The sequence below is a fragment of the Odocoileus virginianus genome, chromosome 22, assembly GCF_023699985.2.
Source record: "Odocoileus virginianus isolate 20LAN1187 ecotype Illinois chromosome 22, Ovbor_1.2, whole genome shotgun sequence".
NCBI classification, from domain to species: Eukaryota; Metazoa; Chordata; class Mammalia; order Artiodactyla; family Cervidae; genus Odocoileus; species Odocoileus virginianus.
This window is the reverse complement of record NC_069695.1, coordinates 15,514,735-15,520,797: the sequence shown is the minus strand read 5'-3', so window position 1 is coordinate 15,520,797 and position 6,063 is coordinate 15,514,735. Positions and strand designations below refer to the sequence as shown.

General features: G+C 35.7%; 1 non-coding gene across 1 annotated transcript; it reads right to left on the bottom strand.

Annotated features, from left to right (window-relative positions):
* Nucleotides 1-2,512: 2,512 nt before the first annotated feature.
* On the bottom strand, nt 2,513-2,584 carry TRNAG-GCC (transfer RNA glycine (anticodon GCC)). The gene has a single exon. It is a non-coding gene; the product is annotated as a tRNA-Gly (tRNA).
* Nucleotides 2,585-6,063: the final 3,479 nt, after the last annotated feature.

Below are 6,063 nucleotides of genomic sequence, written 5' to 3'. Positions count from 1 at the left end.
ATCATAACATCAGGCTGTCTCCCATCCCCGGAATCATTTCACTTCCCAGCAGTCCCCAATTCCAGAGAATCAGCTTTCAATCCATGTTATAGGCAGAAGAGCCAAGTCTACAAGTATAGTAAAAATATTATGAGGCCCTTCCATTGGCAAAATGCAATATAAAAATGTAACAACATACCCTTCATCTACTAATTTTATAATTCTTTTGAGACAAGCTGTAAAATTTTTTTCGCTGGGTTTTATTTCACTTTCTTTATATACACACATAATGTTTCTCATTGTATTCTTTATGTTTACAGATAGTCTCTTTGCTCCATTACTTCCCTAAATCAGATGGAAATCACTTGCAGTGTTTCCAGGACTAAACAGGAGTAAAAACAGGGAAAAGTGGCAAATTGGACACAAGGGACGGCCCTAAAGCAGACTGTTTTTACATGGTAACTGGCTCTCTCCTTCAGTCCTGGTTGACTTGATTGATCTTAATTGATCTGATTAGACTCTGCAACGACCAGTCTGTTGATTAATGTGCTGTCCACTTATACAGCACTCTAACTTTCAGAGGATTGCAATGTTCATAACCTAATTTGATTCAGAAAGTAAGTTGAGTCATTAAGTGGGCAAGAATTTTAGCCTCATTCTATAGATAACTGTGGACCTGAGAGGTTGTAGATATTTGGTGTCTAGACCTCCCAGCTTAATTGATCATTTTGGCTTGGGCTGCCTGGTTTCAGCCTGATGGTGGCTGAAATAATCTGACTGATCAAATCTCCGTCACTTCATGGCAAATAGATGGGGAAACAGTGACAGACTTTATTTTCTTGGGCTCCAAAAACACAGCAGATGGTGACTGCAGCCATGGAATTAAAAGACACTTGCTCCTTGGAAGAAACACTATGAGAAACCTAGTTCAGTTCATTTCAGTCGCTCAGTCATATCCAACTCTTTGTGACCCCATGGACTGCAGCACGCCAGGCTTCCCTGTCCATCACCAGCTCCCAAAGCTTGCTCAAACTCATATCCATCAAGTCGGTGATGCCATCCAACCATCTCATCCTCTTTCTATTATGCCAGGTTTTCTCTGAGATGCAGATAAATCTGGGGAAACTCAGAGATGTTTTTTCTCTAGGTCAGTCTCCATAAAGATCATATTGTATCTATGATACTCACCCAAAAACTAGACATCCCACAGATGGAATGGCAATTCATCATTATCTTCAATTCTTCAATTCACTCTCAAATTTTCTCCCTTTATGTTACTCTATTCATTCTTTAAACCCAAGTTTAATCATAAAATACAAATTTTACAGAAATTCAGCATAAACTCCAAGTTCCTCATCACTTTCAATAACTGCTTAGGTTTCACTCAAGACCTTCTGAGTGTTTTTCTCAAATGACAAACCCAAGTCAGCCAGGAGTCTCCAGAGGTCTTTTGCCTTGTTCAGGACTATGGTTGGATCAGTTCCAGTTATTGTTTCTATTCCTACAGGATAATGTAAGTCAGTATTTCCTGAATGGTAAGGCCAGAGGCCTAAGTTTTAGTTAGCCTCAGTTTTACCCCTTCTCTTTCTATTGCAATGTTGGTTTTCCTAAGGAGTCAGGCTATCAAAGTATAAGAGAGATTCTTCTTAGGTGGAACTCCAGAGAATGTTCCAAGAAATACTTCCACACAATTACTTTCCCTACTAAGCAGAGTACAGCAAGGTTGACGCTCCACTACAGCCACTACAGATCCTTTGAGACATTAACCTAGACTGTAATTGATAGATATTCATTAAGGCATAAATTAATATTTTAATAGGAAACCCCTGGAGACAATATCTTAACACAATTAAATAAGTTTATGGATAGTCATTTTATTTGATGAGGGACATGTTTGAGCTAGGAAGCGTCCTTTATTGATATATATTCTTCATTGTTAAAGAACCAATCAAATGTAAGAAATGTGTACTAACTTTGGAATTCAATGACAACTGAATTTTACTTCTGTCTAAAATAGTCTTATAATACTGAAGGGTCATTATTATTATACTATGAGAGTACTGAAGCACAGGAATATTAGCTTGACATTCTGATAAAGAGCCCTGGTCAGTTAGGATAGGTTAGGAGTGAGTAAAGGAAACCCTAAAATAACAGAAACTGCAAGAGAGGAGTTTCTCCATGTAAAATCAAAATCTGGCCAGGCAGTTCTGACTGGCATAGTGCTCCAAGTGTCATGCTTCTATCTACCTTGTTACTTGATAGTACATAATCTCAACTTCATGGTCCAAGATGGCAGCACCTGCATTGTAGATATTAGAATAGGGATAAGGAATGATATAGTACATGCCACTATTATTTTCATTATATTGGACAAAATCACCCAGCCACACCTGGATGTGAAGGTGAGTTAAATCACTCAGTCATGTCCAACTTGTTGTGACCACATGGACTGTAGCCTACCATGCTCCTCCATACATGGGATTCTCTAGGCAAGAGTACTGAAGTGTGTTGCCATTTCCTTCTCCAGGGGATCTTCCCAACCCAGGGATCGAACCTGGGTCTCCTGCATGGCAGGCAGATGCTTTACTATCTGAGCCACCAGGGATGTGAAGGTAGCTGGAAGTAAAATCTTTGTTTTTAGTGTTCATCAAAAATGTGGAGATCTATTATATGGGAGGATAATGAGTGAATTGATATTAGGCAGGAGAAGAAGCAGGCAATAAATGATGAGACGGTTGGATAGCTTCATTGACTCAGTGGACATGAGTGTGAGCAAACTACAGGAGATAGTGAAGGACAGGGAAGCTTGGTGTGCTGCAGTCAATGGGGTTGTGAAGAGTTGGACATGACTTAGTGACTGAACAACAAGTTCTATCAAGAATTAGGCAGCAATGAATCAGAAGCCATCAGAGATCTATGTATACCCATGGGTGTATGAGAGGGTATGCATATTGTTTGTACTTTCCATAGCATCTTGTATTAAATATCTACTGATTGAAGGGGTTTTGAGTTAGAGATAAGATATGTATGTGAAAGAAAATGCCTAGAGAAATAGGTAGGAAATGAGTCAATAAGTGATAAAAATGAAAGTGCAATGGTTCTTCAGAGGTAAAGACTTCAGTGGAAGATTTCTGGGAACACAAAGCCCAAAAGAAAGCTCACAGGTAGACAGAGAAGAGGAGGCGAAGACTAGGGAAGAGACATACAATAAACTACAGTGTTGAAAGGAAGGATGGGCTTCAATGTAATTTTGTCTTGCATAAGACAACCATTTTCCATTTTTAGTTCCTATCTTTTCAAATACAGCTTTACTTACTTAATATTCTTTAAGTTTATAAAATAATATTTTAATTTCTAAGACCTTAAGCTTACTCTAGTAAATGTAGCATAAAAGATGATACAAAGTTATCAAATATTTGTTTAATACAAATATTTATTCAATACTCAACCATACCTAATACCATGTCAAGATTCATGGCTCATTCAGAATTCTTCTTCTAAAAATCATGCAGATTATTCAAATGAAGATCTCAGGGGAATATATAAAATTACAAGATGTTCAGTTTGTAAAATATGATAAAATGAAAATAAGAATGAGCTGAAACATGTGGTTCAAACAAAATTAAAAACTGAAAATTAATCTGAATTAACCAAATAATAGAAAAGGAAGCTTATGAGGTTAAAATAAATAATAAAAGCTAGATTAGTTTAGATGATTATCTCTTCTTGACTTTGTCTCTGAAGTATAAGATGTCCTTTCTTTCCTTCTCCCTCCCTTCTTTTATTTCTTCCTTTTTACTTTCTCTATGTAAGCATTACCATTAAACTATAAATTTGAGAAAAGACATGATTATATCTTCTTTGTTGCTACACTTTGTGTGTTCAATTGAAACTAAAAATATATATAGAAGAATATTATGTATAGAATATTATTTATAAATACAAATATATATATAGAAGAATATTATTTATAATAAAATGCCTAGGAATAAACTTAACCAAAGAAGCAAAAGACCTATACACTGAAAACTATAAAATGTTGATTGAGAACTATAAAATATTGAAGGAAATTGAAGATTATGCAAAGAATTGAAAATATATCCCATGTTCTTGGATTTGATGGATTGATATTATTAAAATGGCCATACTACCCAAAACAATCTACAGACTTAACACAATCCCTGTCAAAACAGTCAAAACACAGGACATTTTTCACAGAAATAGAACAAAGAATCCTAAAGTTTATATGAAACCACAAAAGATTCTGAATTGCCGAAACAATTCTGAGGAAAAAAGAACAAATTTGGAGGTATAACCATTCCACACTTCAGACTATACTACAAAGCTACAGTAATCAAAACAGTGTCGTATTGTCACAAATACAGACACATAAATCAATAGAACAGAATAAAGACCCCCAAAATAAACCCATCCACCTACATTTAATTAATCTATGACAAAGGAAGCAAGAATATACAATGGAGAAAAAGTAATCTCTTCAACAAGTGGTGCTGGGAAAGGTGGACAGCTTCATGTAAAATAATGAAAAAATAAACCCAAAATGATTTAAAGACCTAAATGTAAAACATGATACCATAGAAAGTACTAGTAAAAGGGTGTACAAGCAGGCGGTTTTTGATTTAACAAAAGAGATTTTTGAGGAAATATTTGCTGAGGATCCCAACTTGAATCAACCGGTCTGGATGAAGCCATGTAGAATCAACTCCAGTTATTTCTGACGAGTGAAAAATCCAAATAACCTTGATGAAATCAAGAACTTCATAGCAACCGAAGTACTCAAGCTATTCAGTCTTAAAAAGGAGCCAAACCACAAAACAGATTGGCAGAAAATGATGAAATTTGGAAGAAAGAAAAGAGACCGAGTGGATCATATCCTGGTGCAGGAGCTTCACGAGGAAGAGGCCCAGCGGGTGAACTATGATGAGGATGAGTTGTGCGTGAAGATGCAGCTAGCTGATGGGATCTTTGAGACCTTGATCAGAGATACTATTGATGTTCTGAATCAAAACAGTGAAAAACAGGGGAGAATGCTACTTGTGTGACATCTTGCAAATAAATCAAACCACTGAGTGCTAAAAACAACAACAACAACAACAAAAAAACATGATACCATAAACCTCCTAGAAGAGAACATAAATGAAACACTCTTTCACATAAATTGTAGCAATGTTTTCTGAGATCAGTCTCTCAAGGTAAAAGAAATGAAAACAAAAATAAACAAATGGGACTTAATCAACCTTAAGAGCTTTTGCACATCAAAGGAAACCATCAACAAAATGAAAAGACAACTTATGTAACAGGAGAAAATATTTACAAATGATACAAGCAGCAAGGGATTAATATCCAAAATATACAACGAGCTCATGTAGCTCAATATCAAACAAACAAACAATCAAAAAATGGGCAGAAGACCTAAACAGACATTTCTCCAAATACATACAGATGACCAACAGGTTCAGGAAAAGATGATCAACATCACTAATAGAGCAATGCAAATTAATACCATACTGAGGTATCACCTCATATCTGTAAGAATACCTGTTACAAAAAGAGTCTACAAATAAAACATGTTGGCAAGGATGTGAAGGAAAGGAAGCTCTTGTATACTGTTGGTGAAAATGTAAATTGGTACAGCCACTGTGGAAAGCAATATGGACATATCTCAAAAAACAAAAAATAGAATTACAGTATCATCCAGCAATCACACTTATGGCTATATATCCAAAATAAAAAACAAGAACAGTAACTTAAAAAGATACGTGCACCCCAATGTTCATAGCAGGACTACTGACAATAATCAAGACACAGAAGCAACCCAAGTGCCTATCACAGATGATCAGTTTGAGAAGATATGAGATATGTATGTATGTTTATGTGTATAATGGAATATTATTCAGCCACAAAAAGATATGAAATATTACCATGGCATCAACATGGATGGACCTAGGGAAAATTATGCTTAGTGAAATAAGTCAGAGAGAGAAAGACAAATGCTATATAATATTACTTACATGTGAAGTCTAAAAAATATACTAATGAATGTGTATACAAAGCAGAAACAGA